Source organism: Polypterus senegalus, chromosome 6, assembly GCF_016835505.1.
Source record: "Polypterus senegalus isolate Bchr_013 chromosome 6, ASM1683550v1, whole genome shotgun sequence".
Classification (NCBI taxonomy): domain Eukaryota; kingdom Metazoa; phylum Chordata; class Cladistia; order Polypteriformes; family Polypteridae; genus Polypterus; species Polypterus senegalus.
The window spans coordinates 77168499-77190646 of NC_053159.1; the positions used below are offsets into that span (position 1 = coordinate 77168499).

Genomic DNA, 22148 nt, shown 5'->3' on the forward strand with positions numbered 1-22148 from the left:
TTCTCCCCGTGTCTGCGTGGGTTTCCTCTGGGTGCTCCGGTTTCCTCCCACAATCCAAAGACATGCAATTTAGGTGGCGATCCTAAATTGTCCTTGGTGTGTGTGTGCCCTGCGGTGGGCTGTCGCCCTGCCTGGGGTTTATTTCCTGCCTTGCGCCCTTGTTGGCTGGGATTGGCTCCAGCAGACCCCCGTGACCCTGTAGTTAGGATATAGCAGGTTGAATAATGGGTGGATGGATGGATGTTTGAAGTGATGACCAAGAAAAAGTTTAAACTAATCTTTTTATGGAGAATGCAGAAAAATTCTTGATATAGTGGATTTAAATGGAGATCAAAGCATCTCTAAAAACATCTAAAATTACTCAAATAATCCAAATGTCAGGTATCAAGTCGTATACTCACAATGTCCCAGACATGTATATTTTGGTTAAAACATTGTATTAAATAAACAGCTTCCAAAAAATGCTCTCATGCGCAACAGAGAAGCAAATTCATAAGCCATCGAGCATTTGAATTGAAGATGCCCATGTCCCCTCAATCTTTGGTTGTTAAGATACAACTGCAGTAATTCCAGTTTCTTCATTGACAGTTTGTGAAACTGCACTGGTGAATTGACCGTCTGCTGTTAAAGTATCTCAGATATGCACAAATACAAGGCTTACTTTACACATGATAATCTTCAATATTCTTTTCATGAGAAGCCTAACGGTAGCCAATAAATGAGCTTTTACTAGGCAGTACTCCTGGCCAATGAATGAGGAGGGGCAGGATTTTAAATAACAAGCTTCAGTCTAAAAGTGGCTAACTTAATAATATATTAGCCAAAATATATGTGACAGGGACATTGTGAGCATACAGCAGGATAACTGACATTTGGATTGCTGGACACAGGTAATTTGATATTTTTTCATGGATACTTTGATATTGTTTGCTATTGTTTAAATTGGCTCTCCTTTGAAACCCATTGTTATCAGGAATTTTGTGATCTCTGTTTACCAGGAAAATATGAGATTAAATGTATTGCTCAGACATCACTACAGACAGCGCAACATATGTGACATATACAAAAATTATAATTTTTGGTTGCATGGTTCCTTTAATGTTTTTTAGGATTTAATTCAAAATAGCAAATACTTTTGCCACAGTTCTTGAAGATTCTACTCCAATTTGAATCCCTTTCTTAGAAAGTGATACAGAGTAGGATGTAAAAAGTAATAAAAAATTAATAAATTAATAGATATGCCATATTATGGCTCATTGTATGGTACTATGGCACATTATATGACATTGTTGCCATAGACACAGTAACTGTTTTGTGTGGAGTTTATACACTGTTTTGTGTTCAGATGGTTTCATCCTAGGTCCTGAAAAATTGCAAGTTAAAAATTTTCCTATTATGATTAAGTGTTCATATGTATGCGGGTGTGTGAACGACTGGCATCTCATCAAAGGCTATTTTCTGCCTTGTTTCAAATGCTGCTAGAACAGGCTTCAACTCTCTCTGTCTTTATGTTAAAGAGAATAAAAAATAATCTCCTTCAATCACTTTCAATTAGTCTTGATTTAAAGCTGTACTTTAGCTTACCTGCAATTATCATCAATCAAATACATAACAAAGCAAAAAGGAACTTTTCAAGGCCAATCAATCAACAAAATACAGTTAGTGCAATTACAGGAGATATACTGTAGTCATTTCAACAAGGATGTGATGATAAAGAAAATAAATAAAATATAACATGCTAAATATATGAATGCTTATCTCTACGTGGGTTGAAAAGAAAAGGTGGGTTTGAAAAACAGATTTTAAACATTTGTGAAAAATGAGCCTCATATGTTTACTTCCTGTAGAGTACTGAATATTGAGAAGGCTTATGTTGTATTGTAGTCAGATGTTGTCATCAACCACCACTGGAAGTTCCCCTTTATGGCTTTCTTGTCCTTTGGTTATGCATTTAGAATTGGGTAAAAGCAGAAAACTCTAACCAGCAAGGTCAAATAAAAGATACTAAAATACACATTCAGATTTTAGTCAGAAACGTTATATCTAGCAGCCAGAAGGCAATAATAAAAGTTCAGTAAATTAATAGAATAACAAGCGAATATCAAAGGGTGCAGAAGTTCAGATCACTGAAAAGCTTGCATGGGCAGCCATGTTATACATCAATGGCTCTCTGAAAGCATAGCAACACTCAGTTAAAGTAAGTGTGTCAAGGTTATCATATGCTTCCCTTTAGTACCGTATTTCTTAAGTGTACATCAGGAGCATCTAGACTAGATGGGCTATAAGTGGATATTGTGGTTTATTTATAACATATAAAGATAAAAATGGCAAATTAAGGACTCAAATTCAGTCTTTTTCAAGTGACACATCAGGCACATTAATCTTAGGCCCTGTAGCCTCTTGGTCTAAAGGAATGTTGCCCTAACTGGACTAGATAAAAGTGAAATAGGTCTTAGCGTCAGCCTTCTAAAAGTGACATAATAGCACTCAGTAAAAAAACAAGTAGTGCAGACTTAGATAAAGGAGCGTCTGTTATGCTGGACTGAAGCAGAGGTATCACTAGCTTATTACAGCTTTAACAGAGTTTAGGATCAGTTGATCTCAGTTTCATGTAATTGTACCAAGTACATACTGTATATAATTCAGGCTACAGTTACCAGTGCTGGACCAAACCATAATGGGGCAACAGATTGATATATCAAAAAAAGAAAGTGACTACTTATTATTGATTCTATGGAAGAAAATCACTACTTATTAGCATTTAAAAGCTTCCTGGCATGCAAAGATTTGTAAAAAAAAAAAATAATTGTATAATGGTTAACGTATTTGAGCCCTTTTGGAAAAATATTGTCTGGTCCTGGAAATTAACTTGTTTCTAACAACATTCCATGTTCTATAATCTCAAAAATCTTTAGTTTTTCATTTTTGTTGTAACTGCATAGGGTTCAGTCTTTAAGTGTTCATTATAATTTAGTGCATCTTAAGTCTCTTTCGGAAATGTTGTATTGATTGTATTTTTATCAGATGTGTTTTATAAACTGTAAAAGCTCAATAAATTTTAATTAAAAAATCATGATAACCACTATGGCATCTTACAAGTTATCTTCACAGGTGAAAACCTCAAACAAATATTAATTCATAGTATTTTATTGTGTATGATTTATTTTACATTTGCTGTTCTAATTATGGATCACCTCACTTTTATCTAGCTATCTTTATATCCAGCTGTCCTTTCAATTTTTCATTTTTTTAGCTTTTTTTCTTTCCTATAAACCCTACAATCAGCAGCAGAGTTAGTTTTGATGAAGGCTTAATATGGCTGTCATCATGGGAGCAGAACTTGCACTTGTGGGTTTGGTGAGTATTTACCTTGAATACTGACCTATAGTAGGTCAGGTTTAGTACTGATTCTGTTAGCTAAAGGATTTAAACAAAGCTGATATTGAAACCATTTTGGTTCAAATAGTGTCAGGAAATGTATTTGGTACTAATGGAACTAATATGTGATAGATAGATAGATAGATAGATAGATAGATAGATAGATAGATAGATAGATCGATAGATAGATAGATAGATAGATAGATAGATAGATAGATAGATCGATAGATAGATAGATAGATAGATAGATAGATAGATAGATAGATAGATAGATAGATACTTTATTAATCCCAAGGGGAAATTCACATACTCCAGCAGCAGCATACTGATAAAAAACAAAATTAAATTAAAGAGTGATAAAAATGCAGGTAAAACAGGCAATAACAAAAATGTTACATTTCTCAGGGACAGGTGATTCTGGAAAGAGTAGATGAGGAGAGGCAGAAAAGCATTTTATTTTGCAGGGATTTATCGATGTCAACAGTGAGCATAGCTTTTTAAAAAGAAAAACTATGTTTTAAGAAGCTGATGTCTCAGTAATGTACATTGAATTACACGGTTAGTTTTGCTTTTTGATGAAATATTATACAAAAATTACTGATTGCTATGGAAAATCATGTAGACCATTTAGCAATGGGATAACACGGCTTTTAAAGTCAAACCATGAGACTTGTTAACAGTTTTTACCTCCAGGTTATTAAACATCACTGATGATCAAAACTTCATTATGCTAGTACCAAATTTGCACTACAAATTCATTGTTACTAACCATTCTGCAGCAACTTGTACAGTTTTGTTGTTACATGTTGTGCTCAGTATGTATTATATATTTATATTTGATATTTGCTGTTATAGCAGTAGGGGGCGCTATTGCTTCCTTGAACCCTCAGGTACCACGCCAAACACCAGGTAAAAGTCCAATAATTATTATTTTTGTTATAATAATTGCGTGCACCAAGCACCCACCAATCCACACTACTCATACAATACCTTAATTATTCTACAATCCTCCTCTCCCAGACACATAGCCACCCTTTCTCCCAGCTCAGCTCACTCGTCTGGGTTTCCCATTGTCCTTTTATATCGCCTGACTCGGAAGTGAATCCACCACACAGTCCATGAGATTCCCTATCACTTCCGGGTCAGATACAAAGTCCTTTTCTTCACCCCGGAAGCACGTCATTCCTACTGCTCATGTGACCAGGACGTACTTCCGGGTTATAGGGTACGTAGTACTCCCCAAGCCTCCCTACAGTGACTCCTGGTGGTCCCGATGTTATCCAGCAGGGCTTTACAGAAAAACTCCATAATCCATGATGCCCTGCTGGAATTTGAAGCATCTCCATGTCTCAGGAAGGGCTCCCTCTGGTGGCCTGGGGGTATTGGCCGGGATAAATGGCCAGCCATGAACCACACTGTCTACTCTTCAATTAATTACCAGTGTGTATTTATCAATGTATATTAAGTTTGCTTTGTGTACAACTCTGTGTCAGCTGTAATATGTTCTTGTGCTATGTGTTTCTTGCATTGTTGATGTTTCTGTACCAGCCACAATATCAATAAATAATTTTTACTCTACTGCAAGGAATAATGCAGACAAATAAAGTTGAACTGAAGATGGTTTAATAATCTTTTATTAAATATAAATGGAGTGAAACAAAATATTGTTATCTGTAAACAAGAAAGAACATCTGTTTGAACTGCTGTCTTCTCTGGTATTTTACTCAGAAAGATGTAATATAAAAATAAATTGAATTTCGACACAGTGGCTAGAACAAACTCCCTGATTCAGTAGATCCAGTGATGTCTGTTCCATTCACAACACTGTCTCAACGGTATTCTTGTTACATCTGCATGGGTGTTTTCAATATGCCTTAGTTGCAGCCTCCATTCAAAAGAAATTAAAGTTAGACTAATTGACTTGATATGAAGGCATGTGTCGTGTCCCTTTCATAACTTTTTCCTTGCCTTAGACCAGTATTCCAAGGACAAGCTCCAATTTCACACAACTCTGCAACGGATAAATAAGGGTCAAGAAATGAATAGTTGGAAGAATTAAAGTGAAAAAATAAATAATAGCATGCCATTGGTTCTGGTAAAAGAGTTGAAATGCCAGTTTGACCACAGCAAATAGCCTTGAACTGTTGGTACTGCATAGCATTTCAGTTTCAAGGAAAAAATATTTACACAAAACAGTTTTTATAAAGACATTTACTTCTAGTTTTAGTATTTTCCATAAACAAACCATAAAAGTAAACATGTGTGGTGAGTTAATGATTTTATTGAGCAATAAAATACTTTGGTGGCAAGCTAAGGGGTTTGTGGGCTGCTGAGGTTTATCTTATTTCCGTTTATCTAAATGGCTCTGATTAATGAAACTGCAAGTCAAACTTGAATTGAAGTTTTATGTTTTTTTATCTTTATAGTTGAACATTTTGAGTCGACATGCATGTTGGTTGAAATTTCACTTAGTTCTGTTAAGTTATTATTTATAAAGTTTTTTGCAATATCTTTTCAGATTTTAAGTTGAAAAAACATTTGGTGTTTTTAAGCATAGGCTAACAGTCTACTTTGCTTAAAGATTCAATTATATTTTTGCATTTCAATGTTTATAATTGAAAGCATTCTAAAATGTTAAAATATGGAATCATTGGGGTTTGTTATCCAACAGTGACACACATTTGTTCTTACTATCATTAAAGATGACAGATCCTTTGCAAATAGGTACAGTACTCTATATTGTTTTATTTAAAAGTAGGATCTTCATCCCCACTCCTGCTTCGTTTAACTGCGGGTGGGTCACCTCCGGCTACGAGCCAATGGTGGAAGACCACGTGCCAGATCCATACGACCTCACTTCCTGTCTCCCCCTTTAAAACCTGCCCCTTTTCCTTTGTTTCCTCAGTCTTGTTTTGGACTCGGTTGTATGCACTTCAGTGCTCTGTATTTCTATAAGAAAAACGACTTTGCAGCCAGGATACCACAATATACGGGTGGCTGCCCCAACTCTTTATCTGTCCATGTCTCGTTCTTGTGACAGTGGCGTAGTCGGCAGGATGGAGAAGTCCCAGAAGAGAAGGGGACAGGACCTGCAATATACCCAGGTGGGAGCGTACCGGGGCCGAGTCTTCAGGCGGGGAGGGTGCCCCGCGGTCCGGCGTGACCCGGTGCGGGCTCCGCTCCCGGCACTCATAACTAGGCCATCTGGAGAGGCCAGGGAGTGCGGGTGGGGCTCACAGAATTGGGCTGCCCTGGAGGGGAGGCAAAGGGACTCAGTATGCTCTCTTGGGGGAGAGTGCCTGCCTCCCTGCGAAACCAAAGCCCCATTTACCACCTAGGGGTGCCCCAGACTGGCAGGTGAATAAAATAAAAAAATGGAGGTTGGACCCTGAGCGGCCGACCAACAGACAAGCCTGGTCCTTATGGGCAATGGTAGGGCATTGGCTACGGCCATTTGAAAACACGCCCTACCAAATAATAGAGCAGGTAGCTTGCTATCTGCTCCTGGAAGCGCTTCACCCAGCCGGTTTGGGGCGAGCGGTTTAAGAACATGTCTGAGCTCATAGAGCTTATGGAGACGCAGAGGGCGGCCTCACACTCTGGGGGAGCAGAACCGTCCTCATGTCAAACCCAGCCGGGGTACGTTCCAAGACCTAGCCCCTCCCTGTACAATCCGGAGCTCGTAGCAATGCATGACGGGCAGGAGACGAGGCTGCTGCTAGTGCCGCGTACCTTCCGGCGGCAGGTCTGCGAGCTAGCACACGCCCACCTCCTAGGTGGCCACCTGGGCACCGAAAAAACTCTGGAGCGGATCAAGCTCCGTTTCTACTGGCCAGGAATTAATGAGGAGGTTCGTCGCTTTTGCGCTTCCTGCCCGGGAGTGTCAACTGCGACAAATTCCTAGGAGGGACCGTGCTCCTCTCGTTCCTATTCCACTGATTGACATTCCCTTCCACAGAATCGGGGTCGACCTGGTGGGACCCCTGGAGCCCTCAGCCCGAGGACACAAGTACATTTTAGTCCTCGTGGATTACGCTACGATACCCGAAGCTGTTCCGTTGCGCTCAGCTACCTCTAAAGCCATCGCGACGGGAATTACTAGGGTATTCGGCGTGGGGATCCCCAAAGAAGTCTTGACAGACCAGGGGACCCCCTTCACCTCGGAAACGTTCAAGGAGACTGCCAGATTACTGAAAATAAAGCATTTAAAGACCTCGGTGTATCATCCTCAAACCGACGGATTAGTAGAGAGGTTTAATCAAACTCTCAAGCAAATGCTGCGTAAGGTGGTCAGCGAGGATGGAAGGAACTGGGATCAGCTCCTCCCCTCGTCCTTTTTCCTATCAGGAAGTCCCACAAGCCTCCACGGGGTTCTCCCCTTTTGAACTACTGTATGGGCGACAACCTCGGGGCATATTAGATATTTTGAAAGAAGGCTGGGAAGAAGAGGCTCTTCCCTCCACAAACATACTGGAGTATATCGCGCAGTTACGCGATAGATTTGGAAAGATTCGGCCTGTCCTTAAAAGTCACATGGAGGAAGCTCAAGCAGCACAGGCCCGGTACTACAACCGCGCACGTCTCTTGGGAGTTCCGCCCGGAGATCGGGTCATGGTCCTAGTGCCTACCTCCCACTCTAAATTGCTTGCCCACTGGCAGGGCCCCTCTGAAGTTAAGGAGAGGAAGGGACTGGTCGACTATTTGGTGAGTCAACCCAATCGTCGGCCAAAGGAGCGGGTTTATCATGTGAACCTGCTGAAACCGTGGAAGGACAGGGACCCGATCCCTCCTCCGGCCAGCCCGCTCACTCTTCGCTCACACACACGACCTTAACTTCGCACGGACTTAAGTCCCAGACAGCGGCAGGAGCTGGAAACAGTTATCCGGACCGTTGGGAGGTAGTCAGTGAGAACCCGGAAGGACCTCTCTGATTGAGCACAACATCGTGACAGAGCCGGGGTTGTTGTCCGAGAACGCCCGTATCGTCTTCCCGAGGCAAAAGGCTGAAGTGGAGCTTGAGATCAAGCGCATGCTGGAGCTAGGTGTGATTGAGGAAAGTTATAGTCCCTGGTCCAGCCCCATTGTGCTCGTCGGTAAGCCTGGCGGAAGTTGGAGGTTCTGCAATGACTTCCGTCGGCTTAATCAAGTCTCCCAATTTGATGCCTATCCAATGCCACGCGTGGACGACCTCCTCGAGAGGCTTGGACAGGCTCAATACCTGACCACACTTGACATGACGAAAGGGTACTGGCAGGTTCCTTTAACGGACTCCGAAGGTAAAACCGCGTTTAGTACCCCTAGCGGACACTGGCAGTATCGTGTCCTTCCATTTGGGTTACACGGGCTCCAGCAACCTTTCAGCGTCTGGTGGACAAAGTGCTTCGCCTCATAACTCATACAGTGCTGCCTACCTGGATGGCGTGGTCATCTATTCCAGCACATGGAAGGAACACCTACAGCATGTCCAAGCGGTATTACGGACACTTGGTGAGGCGGGCTCGGATTAATCCCAGAAATGCTTCTTGGATTAAGCGAGGCCAAATATTTAGGCTACCTGGTGGGTCGGGTACCGTAAGGCCACAGTGCTCCAAAATTGATGCCATTCTGAAATGGCCCGTCCATGAACCAAGCGGCAGGTCCAAGCCTTTCGGTTAGCGGGTACTACCGCCGGTTTGTACCTCGGTTTTGGAGAGAGCGGGCCCTTGACTGATTTAACAAAGAAGAGGGCCCCGAACATTGTGGCATGGACTGAAAAACAGGCGCTGCATTTGGTGACTTAAAGCAGGCCCTTACGTCCACACCTGTTTTGATGGCACCTAACTTTTCTTTGCCTTTCATCCTCCAGACGGACGCTTCGGACACAGGCCTGGGCGCCGTGCTGAGCCAAAGCGTCGATGGTGTGGAGCACCCCATCATGTTCCTGAGCCGGAAACTGTTGGACCGGGAGACCAGGTATGCTGCGGTGGAGAGGGAGGCTCTGGCGATTAAATGGGCGATTACTCAGCTGAGGTACTACCTGTTGGGCGGAATTCACCCTTGTCACGGACCATGCACCCTACAGTGGATGGCCCTCCACAAGGAGTCGAATCCGCGGGTCACCCGGTGGTTTCTTGACCTGCAGCCGTACAAGTTTTCGCTCGTTCATCGTCGGGGCGCTCTCCACGCCAACGCTGATGCTCTTTCTCGGGTTCACGACCTCTCGGTTAGTCGCCCGACCCGTCGGGTCTGGGCTAAGGGGGCCTTGTCACACACGTGCGCATGGGAGGCAGCTAAAGGGCTTGAGTGAAGGCAGTTCGAGGCATGCCGGGTGTGGCAGAGTGCACTGACTCTTTTCTCCCTTGCCTGTAGACCATCCCGGGATTTCACCTGGATCTCCTGACATCACTTCGGGACTGAGCCAATGGAAGTCGGCCACACCAACTCCAGTCCCTCTGATGTCACCTCCGGCTACGAGCCAATGGTGGAAGACCACGTGCCAGATCCATACGACCTCACTTCCTGTCTCCCCCTTTAAAACCTGCCCCTTGTTTTGGACTCGGTTGTATGCACTTCAGTGCTCTGTATTTCTATAAGAAAAACGACTTTGCAGCCAGGATACCACAATATACGGGTGGCTGCCCCAACTCTTTATCTGTCCATGTCTCGTTCTTGTGACAATATATATATATATATATATATATATACAGTATATATATATATATATATATATATATATATATATATATATATATATATATATAGTATATATATATATATATATACAGTATATATATATATATATATTTATGAATTTGTCATCTGATATGTTTGAAAACAGTTATTGCAGAACAGGACAGAATGGTGGTGCAGTCATTAGCACTGAGTTTGTTGTCTGCAAAATTCTTCCCATGTATGTGTGAATTTTTCTCTGGATATTTCAGGTTTCCTTTACATACCATGCAAAGTGCACGTTTGTTTGATTGGCAATTGCAAATGAACTCTGTGAATAAGAGTGTAAATTGCCTCTGTGATACACTGGTGTTTACTCCAGATTTATTTGCTGCCTTACACTGATGCCGCCAATTTAGGCTTCTGCACCATTTGACCCTGAATCGAATTAAGGATGTTTGAAAAAATGTATGCTATGTTACAGAGCAAAATCCAAGGCCAACATCAAATGAATAAATATATATTACCATAAAAATACAGAAAGATGCAATTGTAGAATTACTGAATAAAGTATTTTATTAAACCCTTAATATGGCTTTCAGTCACTTATCACTGGACATTTGGGGAGTTAATTTTGGTTGCAAAAAATGGCTGAGGTTAGTGCCATTGCCTCAAACTTGTAGGATGGCAGGTTCAAATACCAACCCAATCAGTGCCTGCATGGAAATGGTACATTGTCCCTCTGTCTGTGTGGGCTTCCCTCTGGGTAATTCAGTTGTCCCCAGAATCTCAAAGACATGGTTGCTAGGTTAGCTGGTGTTTCCAAATTATTTGCAGTAAGTCAGTGTGCCTATTATGGTTTGAGTTGGTTTCTCCCTTGTCCCCAGTGTTGACATAATAGACCTTTGACTCATCACAGTTATTTAATATTGTAAAAGGGTTAAGAAAATAGAATGATCTGGTTCACAAAAATGCAAACAGAATGGTAAAGATATATTAAATAGATGCAATAGAATCTACAAGCAAAACAAAGTAATGCCATGCAGTTCATTGTAGAGCTGAATGTAAGCAAATGAGTGTAGTTGGAGTCCTTATGTCAGTGTTAAGCTGGTTTCCAAATGTCTGCAAATGTCTGTGCTACTCCAGTTTGGCAACAGCTCATCCTATTACATTTGCATTGTCATTCTGACTGTGCTCAGCTTTACATCCTCATCTGTGAAAGAGATAGAAAGAGATTTTTTAGCATGGGACCAAGGCCATGTCCTGCAGAATGGGAGTATTTTTGACAAATTTTCATAATAAATTATTTAATCACTTAAAGGAACCCTCTACAGATCACAGAATTTGTAAACAAAATTAAATGATGTGGCAAACTACTGTATATGAACCAGCAGGCAGGGAGGGAAAGGACACAGTACGTGAAAGGTGAGCAGTATTTCTGCAGTATGCATTATCTTCTGTGAAATGAGAACCCCTGCCAGCAGCAGAAAATGCATGCATAGTCTAATATCAACAGTGTATGCCAGCAAGATGTCTACAGGCTGTTTAGTTGAACAATTATGTTGAAGCAGCAACTTTTGTTACAAATTAGAATGGGCAGTAAAGAAATGTGCAAGTAGGTAATTTATGTTTTCCCTTGAAATAAGAGCAATCATGTGAATATGTGCAAAAGCATGACGTGTCATGGACTGGCACCACAGTCCATGTATCTAGGTTATTATTTATCCCTAAAATAGATTAATGTGTATGAAAATTAACAGATGGATTTTATATTACACTTTGGATCAACTAACAATAAGCCTAACATCAAATCCAGGACTATTTTGCTCACCTTTTGAGTGATCACGTTTGATTAATTTGAAGACAATTTGGGCTTAACCTACAGATTTTGGGAAAAGACAAATGTATCACTTTCTTTTTCAAATACTACAGTAACTGGGAATATAAAAGGTGATAGCTTTTCTGGTGCTAGACCAGAAGTGAACTTCTTTCAATGTCCAAATATTACATACTTTTTCCTTTTGCCCAGAAGTGCACTTTGAAATTAACCCAGCATCCCCCCTTTTAATGTAAACAGGAATAGGATCCCTGTTCTCTGGGTTACCCTACTGCACAGTGCAGCATGAAGAACCTCAAAAACAGCATCTATCCATCCGTCCATTTTCTGCCAATTATCCAGCAGTCTAAGCAAAGATGCCGAGATGGCCCTTTTTTCCACCAACTTCTCCAAGGGGATACCGAGGCATTCCCAGGCCATCTGAGATATATAATCTCTCCAGCATGTCCTGCATCTGTCTCGATTAGAGATGCCCAAAACAACTTCCCAGGGAGGCATCCAGGGAGCATCCTAATCAGATGATCAAACCACATCAACTGTCACCTTTTAAAAAACAGCAGCATTGTTATTATCAACATAAAGTCACACATTCTCTCTCTCTCTGAACTGTACAAATTACACTGTGAATGAACCATCCAAGTGATGCCACAGTGACCCTCGTACACTGGAAACCAAACCCACAGCTGTAGTTTGTATCATCAAGCAAACCGCAAGTCATAGTCCAAGTGGGCCATATGTACGGGTCCAGACCACAAAATGCTGTTACTTCATTTCATAGCAATGGGGAGTGTAGGGCCTATGTGATGTTGACATAAAAATGTCTTGAATTTATTCAATGGTATTTTGTTAAGAGCAGAGACACTAAATGTTTGTAGAAAAATACAGTAGTGAAGGTCTGTTTCACATTTCTAAACAAAAATCAGCTTTTCAGTCCTATAGGGACATGATTTTCTGTTCCAGAGACTATCTTGGCAAGATACAGTATATGGCAGGACACAGAAGAATAAAGCGGGCTTTGAACTTGTGCACATCACATCTAAACCTCTTGGTATGCGTTATCAAAGCCAAGCTGCTAAGGAATATTCGCAGAAACGGACTGCATGGCTTTAGCTGCCTGATGGTGTTTTTGTGATATAATGAAGTGAATATACAGAAGACATGTGGCCTGAAACATTATTTTTCGATTGTTTTCTGCACCATGGCACCCACGGAGGTAACAGAGCCAATTGTGCCACAGTGAGACACAAGGTAGCCAAAATACAATTCAGTTCCTCTTCTAGTATGGTATTAAGAAGTAATCTGGCATAAGCTAGGCATGGTTTTGTAACTGAAAACCAAACTCAGAGCTATAATGGTATTTGGATGTGAGTGCTTAGTAGACACACATTATCTAGCTATTACAGTGTGCTTGAATAGGCAGAGTTCAACCAAATAATATACTGCTGAATGCACTTTCAGCAAACAGAAAAACAAAAATCAAATTAAAATCTATTTACCCCTTTTTTCTAGCCCACTTATCAACTCAGGATAGCAGAAAGCTGCTAAGCTTTCTGGCTGCACTGAGTACAAAGCAGAAATCACCATGGACAAAGTCCATTGCGGACCACACTAATACACTTAAACACATTCACTCAAACTGGGTCAATTTAAAGTTACCAATTAACCTAAACTATGTTCGGGTCAGGGAAGGAAAACATGTCACAAAATTCAGAAGAAAATATTTTCCCATGTTTTGTGTAAATCCTTGTTCAAGTCTATACAGTACACACAGCTTACTAATAGTGAATGCCTGAATTTTGGGAAATGGTTATTTTATTTGGAATTAATATATATGCTAGCAGAAGTACTGTTTTTCCTTACGTGAAGTAAAACATGTGAGACCATAATGAGGACCTTTTATGTGCTTTTGTTCATCTAGTATAGACTCCCTTTGTAAATTCTGAAGAAAGAAGATGCAAATTTTGCACGTCAGTGTTATTTCAATCATTTGTGTTTTCACTTACACCAGATGAAGGTGGTACAGTAAATGGTGTTGTTTACAATCCCACACATATCCACACCATTTTACAGCCGTCAGTTTTCTATATTTGCTTACTTTCTTGTAAGCAAGAAATACAGTAGGATGATGATACCAATAATACACACATAATTAGAGCAGACACATTTCATTCCTTCTGCGTTCTACACGCATTTAGAGTTGCCATTTTCTAAACTCTCTTCAAGTATCTACTGATGATGTTGCTTTACTGCAGTGCTTCTCAATTATTTTCTGTCATGCCCCCCCTAGGAAGAAGAAAACATCTCGCGCCCCTCGCGCGACTATAAATAGAATCATTTGTCTATAAAATTGTTATAAGTACACCTCTGCATAACACTGTATCCTTATTAACGTATAAGAGAATAAAAAAAGAAAGAAATATGGACAAATTTACAACAAAGAATAGCTTTATTAAATGTAACAGAAAAGATTTAAAGTGCATTCTAAATTCAAAAAAAATTTAAAAGAAAAATAAAAAAGCATGTTCCCCCGAGGTCAAACGCGCCCCCTTGACGGAGCCACACGTCCCCCCTGGCAGGCCCCACTATTTGAGAAACACTGCTTTACTGCAACATTCAAGTCCAGTTTGAAGGTGCACTTCTGTTCTAAAGCATGTTCAAAATTAGTTTTTCTTATTGTGTTTATCTGGAGCTAAACATTCTCAAAACTGTGGAGATGACAGTTGATTTTTGAAGAGGTCTCACAATATTATCCCCCCTCTCCATACTTAATATTGCGTTGACAGTTGTGGAAACCTTCACATTTCTGGGATCCATAATCTGCCAAGAATTGAGATGGGAGACCAAATGTAGTGTCCATCATAAAAAAGTCACAACAGCGAATGTAGGCTACTTCCAGGGACAGCCAAGGAAGTTCAAGCTTCCATAGGAGCTGCAGATTCAGTTCTACACAGCAGCCATTGAATTTGTTCTCCGCTAATCTCTAACAGTGTGGTTCGGATCAGTGACTAAACATGACAAAAACAGGCTACAACGAATAGTAAGATCTGCCTAAAATATCATATCATATCATATCAGCCAGCCCACCTTATAGGACCAGTACTATTCTAGAGACATGAAAACGGGCAGGGAAAATCATCAGCAATCCCTCACATGCAGGCCACAACCTTTTTGAACTTCTGCCATTGGCCAGGTGCTATTGATTAATATATGCCAAAACAAGCAGATAGAAAAGTTTAGTTTTTTTTTCCTAGAGGCCATCAAGCTCACAAATGATTGATTCAACTTAATCAGCCTAGGCACTGCACCCCCCAGGGCTCTCAGGGTCTTGCAATACTGCTTACATATTGTTAATACTAGTTTTTCAGTGTTTATTTCAGTATTTCCTGCACTGAGTTGCACTCTGCACTTTGTATGCATATATATATTTACACTCCCTGTCTTGTTTTTTTTTTATCTCAGGTGTGTGATTAAAAGCTGTGTGTATGTCAGTTTTGTAACTTATACTTGGAGAGTCATTAAAACTGGAGTCAAATTCTTGTATGTGTTCATACTTGGCCAATAAATGTGATTCTGATTCTGTACTATTACCCTATTCAATGTACAGTCTATGTTTGATATTGTGCACTACAAGACACTTCCATCTTTTATGGTAGCAGGAATTCCCTTATAAAGGACCGTGTGATAGTGCTATATAATGTTCAGTTCTGAATACAAAATTAGTACTGATTTAGGTAAAAAAAGTATGAAAAATGTATGAACAAGTCTCTCCATTACAATGCTATGGAGAATGATGCTGCTTTAGGAAGTCATCAGTCTGAAGTGCATTTGCAAAAGCACTACACCTTTCACATGTCCGTTGGCACCTATAAAATCCAGCACAAATTAATGAGACTTGTCTACCCACAGGTAATTTCTTGTATCAAGATTACCAGTTTAAGATTCTCAAAGTTAGAGATCTTTACATAGACAACATCTTTGCATCCTATGAACAATTACATTCCAAATTTAACTTTCCAGCTACATATTTCTTTCACTATCTTCAAATTAGGAACTTTGTTAAACAGAACCTGCCCAATTTTCCTCATCTTGCACCGTCCTCCATGCCGGAAAAAATATTGCTCAATTTCGAGGACTTAGACACCATCTCTGCAATATATACAATTATCTCACAGTCCCTCCCTTTCAAAGATCCAAGAGGATGCTGGGAAAAAGATCTCTTAATCAATATATCAGAAAAGGAGTGGAAAGTAGCAATGCAGAGAATTCACTTGAGCTCCATATGCGCAAAGCATACAATTATTCAACTCAAAATTATATATCGAGCACATCTGTCTTGTCTAAAACTGTCCAAAATGTTTGGCAAGATCCAACCTGCGAACGCTGCAATCAAGTTCCAGCCTCACTGGGTCACATGTTTTGGGCCTGCACCAAATTAACATCATTCTGGACCAAAATTTTAAAATGCCTATCAGACAGCCTTGGGGTCACAATTCCTCCTAACCCATTAACAGCTGTGTTTGGTGCTCTTCCAGGTGGGTTTAAAGTGAAGAAGGACAAACTGTGATTGCATTCACTACACTTTTGACATACAGCACTTATTTTGCTAAACTGGAAGAATCCTAACTCTCCTCTTTTAAGTCAGTGGGAAACCAATGTTTTATACTATTTGAAATTGGAAAAAAATCAAATTCTCAGGTAGAGGATCTGTACAGATTTTTTTCAAAACCTGGCAGGATCTAATCAATAATATTTTAGAATAAGCTCTTAAATCACAGAGGAAGCAATTCTCTCTGCATTTCTTTTTCTTCTCCATTCATCTCTATTGCCCTGTTAAACTAATCAATTTAGGTATGTTTACAAGCTTTAAGTTTTACTCCGTTGGCCATTCTGTCTTTCTCAGGAATGGGGATCGATTTGTTTTCAATCCTATTTTTTGTAAAAAATTATCTATTTGTATGGAATGATTACAATAAAATTAATAAAATAAAAAAAAAAATTCTCAAAGTCTGATCACAAACTTCAGTCAGTTTCATCTTGTTTAGAAGCTTCAGATCTATACTGAATTACCTTCTGTAACTTGAGGGAGTGCAGAGCTACTGACTACCATGAAACATTCATCTTAGGCTAGTTTTGACTTCAGAATTTTGCATCAAAGAAGAATAAAATTAAATGTTTGGTAGAGATAATCAAAAGGAGTATAGTAGAGACCAAACCAAAAAAAACAAAACAAACCCTCAAACTTAATGAAACACAGATGCACTGGTGAGCATCCAGCTTCAAACAGGATGGCCAAACAGTAACTTCAATGCAAAAAAGCTGAATGTCTGAAGATAATAAGGTTTGAGGACTTTATCAAGAATAACTTTGATTACAAAGTGGTGGCGCCATCAGGCCTTTAAACTCTAAAACAAATAAACAAAAAACACACATCATAGGCAAGAAATAACACGTCCTCCAATACTGGTCCTGGACAAACTTGCCCAGATAGTTTAGTTTAGTTGCTTTATTAGGCAACATCAAATAATTTATTCAGAACTCTTTACAAAATATCAAACAATAATAAAACAATTACTTCATTACTTGCCATTTATTCAATTCATATTTTATTTGTCTACTAAAAAAATTACTGCTGTTTGGGGAAAATTTGCAATATCAAAAATACATCATGTATTACAAGATCTAGTTTTAAAGATACAGTTTAATTTTACTTTGATTTAGGTGAATTTAATTAAACTAAAGTTTTTTTGACTCACTAAGACTTCTTTTGACCAGGAAAGGTAGGCTTTTTGCACAGGAAAATCTATTTTGGTTTTTTCTTTTATTTTCTTGTATCCTCATATTTTTATATTTAGAAATATCATCTACAGTAGCTTGTTCAAGGAGCTGCAAAGCATGAGAAAGTCGTGAAAGACATGTCCAATGACTGAGCATTAAAGGTAGGAAATGTGGAGCATGGTATTATCACTTGGGGATATGTGACATAAATGTATACATCCAAAAATGTAAGACATTTGGAAGTTTGGAACTTAGTAGGAAATTCATCAGTAAGGCTGAAGCCAGTATTATTTATTTTACCTATTTATTTAATCTATTTTCTATTGAAAATTCTATAGAGTTTTCCAAAAAACATCAAAATAATTTCTAAAAAGTATTTTTCATCTGTTGTTAGAATTTCACTGCAGTATGTTGGCTATTGTACATATTGTGTCACACAACATGTTAATTAAAGTTGTTAACTAAAAATATTTCTCAGGTAAAGAACTTTAACTTGCTTTCAGCTTACAGGTTAACATGGAGGGCGGCACGGTGGCGCAGTGGGTAGCGCTGCTGCTGCTCAGTTAGGAGATCTGGATCCTCCCTGCATGGAGTTTGCATGTTCTCCCTGTGTCTGCATGGGTTTTATCCGGGTACTCTGGTTCCCTCCCACAGTCCAAAGACATGCAGGTTAGGTGGATTGGCAATTCTAAATTGTCCCTAGTGTGTGGTGTGTGTGTGTGTGTGAACCCTCCGGTGGGCTGGCACCCTGCCCGGGGTTTGTTTCCTGCCTTGCGCCTTGTGTTGGCTGGGATTGACTCCAGCAGACCCCCGTGACCCTGTAGTTAGGATATAGCGGGTTGGATAATGGATGGATGGTTAACATGGAGTGACTTGGCCTCTAGTTAAACAAGCGGCTTATTTTATATTATATTTTTCTAGGATGAATACTATAACAAGATTCTTTACTATACAGAAATGTTGTGTAACTGATTACATTTATCTTCTATATTCACAGCACAGGCAAATTAAATGACTTCTGTAGGTTGCAAGACCATTCAGTGGCAGGAACTGACCTGGCATTTTTGTGGTTTACATTCAATGTCACAACCTCTGTGTCAACACTGTTCTCCCAAGCAAGACAAGAAGCCCAGGTTGATTGATGTAGCCTTCCCTTAACTGACTTTCGAATCTACAAAGGTAAAGTAACTTGTAAAGAATAAGACTGTTATGGTTTTCCAATCTTTGTAGTGAACTTCACTGCATTAAATCTCCTCTACATGCACAATTAAAAATACACAAGGAGGAACAAGCATATGACATTTTGAAAATCTGGAGTGCTTTATATTCTGAATTTCCTTATTGTATTTTGAAAATACCCTAAAATTCATTAATTAAAAAAAAAATGTTTTGCTTGGTTAAAATCACATTTTACACAGAAAGCATTAAGCTTCATATTGTATTGTAAAAACCCGGACATGCAAAAGGCAGAGGAATGGGGTTAGACATTTTTATGCCAGACTGCTAGTGAGCGACCTTATAAAGGGCTTCTTCCACCACGCTGCTCAAGTCTTCTGAGGTGAAACACACTCCCAGCTACTTTGTCCCTCATACTGTAAATACTGCCGGCTCCATCTCACTCTGCTCACTCTGGGTTAGAGGCTACACGCATGCCAGAGTATACCTTGTCTCTGTGAGCCAACCCCATGCCAGGGTCCATATCTGGGACTCGTTAGTGGTTTAACATCCAGCCCGAAGGACTTCAACAGCCAGTAGGTGTGTCTATAGTGCCCTCTGGAAGTGCTCTGTCCACAGCCCCTCATGTCTTCACTTTCAGAAGCTGCTTTATAGCTGGCTTCTCCAGTTATCCCCACCCTGCTCACAGTCCATAGGTACCTGAGGTGCATGTTTCTCTCAGGTCTATAGCCAGGGATGCTACAGTATCACCGGCCTCTTTATTAGGTACAATAAACTCTACGGTTTACTTAGAATGGTCTAAAAAAGGGAAAATATCCAGAGAGTGTCAGTGACTTTATTCTTAATCCAGGCCACAGGGGTGAAAAATGGTGAAAAATGTGAAGGTGATCCCAGGAGAAGGTTAAGTATCTCAACATCACTTGGCTGTAGATCATCTTTTGGTTGGTATGCTCAACAGGAGTGGTGCTAAAATGGTAAAATCAGCAGTAGGTCCTGGAGTTGAATAGTTGACAAAGCTGCACAACATGATTGTGTGTGAAGGGAGGATTCCTAAAGATTGGAAAACAACTGAGCTCATTCCAGGATAAAAAGGAAAGCATGATCTATTAGAGTGTAAGTAATATCAAGCAATCAAGCTCTTAAAACAGGTAATGGAGGTGTTTGACATAGTGCTTGGGAAAAATCAAGTTAAAACTGATGAGATGATGTTTAATTTCATGCCTAATGTCACACACATGCTCATGGGAGACAGTTTATGGGCTCGGATAAATGTGTTTCTCCGCTGGACCAGGGGTTGGTGCTTGCTCTAACTCTTTCTCCTCTCTCCCTGTGCAGACCATCAGAAATGCCCACCTCCCAGAAATATCACTTCTGCTTTTGGTCTCTTTGAACTTGCCTCCTAAAGATGTCTCTTCCATTTCCAGCCCCTTTCAGCCCTCCTCTTCCTGTCATCTATCTACTGTATATAATGTCCAAGTTTTTCATTTATACCTCAGTTCTGTTTTCAACTGACCTCTGTAAATTTTTTTTGTGATTTAACTGCTCATATTATTTCTACAGCTAAGCACACGGTGGCTATACCAAACCATTTTCTTTTTGTTGGCTCTATTTATTTTACACTAGAAAGTAAACAACAAATGCAGTACTGTATTTGTTTTCAGGTATATGCAGAAAAAGCCTCAGGCACTTTAATGTTCTAATGGAGAAATATATCAAGTAGGATTTGCTTGATTGTTGGGCTAAATGGCCTTTTCTTCTGAACATGGCATTTGCAGATCTGAGAAGTCATTTGATGGGGTGCCATGAAAGCTAAAAGGTTGACATTGAGAAAGTTAGATGTGGATAAATGTTTAGTGGTTGTAATGGTGGTCAGGACAGCAGACAGGGATAATGAAAGTTTTAAAGTGAAGGTAGGGCTCTACCAGACATCTATCCTAAATTTGTTGCTTTTCCAGGTAGTAATGGAGGCGGTGAACAGAAAAATGCATAAAGTATTGCCATGGGAACTGTTGTATGAGGATAATCATAGATATCTATCTATAATAATAGATAATCATAATAATAATATAATAACAATAATAATAATAATCAAGATAACAGATAGATAGATAGATAGATAGATAGATAGATAGATAGATAGATAGATAGATAGATAGATAGATACTTTATTAATCCAGCAGTAGCATACTGATAAAAAACAAAATTAAATTAAAGAGTGATAAAAATGCAGGTAAAACAGACAATAACTTTGTATAATATTAATGTTTACCCCAACCCGCAGGTGGAATTGAAGAGTCGCATAGTTTGGGGGATGGCAAAAAGTGAAGAGCAAAAGACACTGAAATGGGAAGGTAGTTTGGAAGTTAGGGTTATGCAATCAGTGCTGTGTTGAGGAAAAGTAGAAGATTGGATGAAAAAGTGCACCAAGAGCTGGAGTTGAGGCTAAGGTCACTGACATTATGAGTCATTTTAGAATGTTCTTTGGCAAAATGAAAGGGCTGTATCACAAAAATAATTAAGGACTGATAAAGGAATTTTAACTTTGTTTCTGTTAATAAGCTACTAATGACAGAGGCATCCTGTAATTCAGATGTTGTTTTGTGTTTAATAGTAGGTTTATTGGTGGAAGAGACCTTTGTGTCACAAATAGAAGTATTTGTGCCAGAGTTTGTATATATTCAGGAAAACAAATGTAATTGCTTACTTCTCCTACTGATCCACTTTTGTTTTGTATTAGTCTTGGACAGAGCTTCAAAAGCTGTCAATTTACTATTGTGATATATGGCCGGCCATTCATCCCGGACAATACCCCCAGGCTGCCAGATGGAGCCCTCCCTGTAGCATGAAGGGGCCCCAAATTCCAGAAGGGCATCATGGACATTGGAGTGTTTATTCACAGCCCTGCTGGATACCATGGGGGCCGCTAGAAGGCTCTGCAGGGAGGAGCAACGACTATTTGCCCTACACCCCGGAAGTACGTCCGAGTCACATGAACAAGAGGAATGACGTGCTTCCGGGATGAAGAAAAGGAGTTTTTATCTGACCCGGTAGTGTTACCAGTCACATGGATGGAGACAGAAGAAACACTTCCGGGTCAAGGACTATAAAAGGACTGTGGGAGATCCCAGACGTCGAGCTGAGCTGGGTGGAAGGGTGGCAACGCATCTGGGAGAGGAGGATTGGTTTATTGTATTATTGTGATTATTGAGAATTGTATGAGTATTGTGGAGAGGAGGGTGCTTTGTGCACTATATAGTTTAAAAATAAATTATATTTGGACTTTTACCTGGTGTCTGACGTATTGTCTGAGGGTTCAAGAGGACGATAGCGCCCT

The 22148-nt window shown here is 40.0% G+C and overlaps 1 long non-coding RNA gene across 1 annotated transcript; it reads left to right on the forward strand.

Moving 5' to 3' along the window:
• The first annotated feature begins 837 nt into the window (after positions 1-837).
• On the forward strand, positions 838-21635 carry LOC120530563. The gene is made up of 4 exons (XR_005633989.1): positions 838-890; positions 17716-17799; positions 18636-18817; positions 21552-21635. It is a non-coding gene; the product is annotated as an uncharacterized LOC120530563 (long non-coding RNA).
• Positions 21636-22148: the final 513 nt, after the last annotated feature.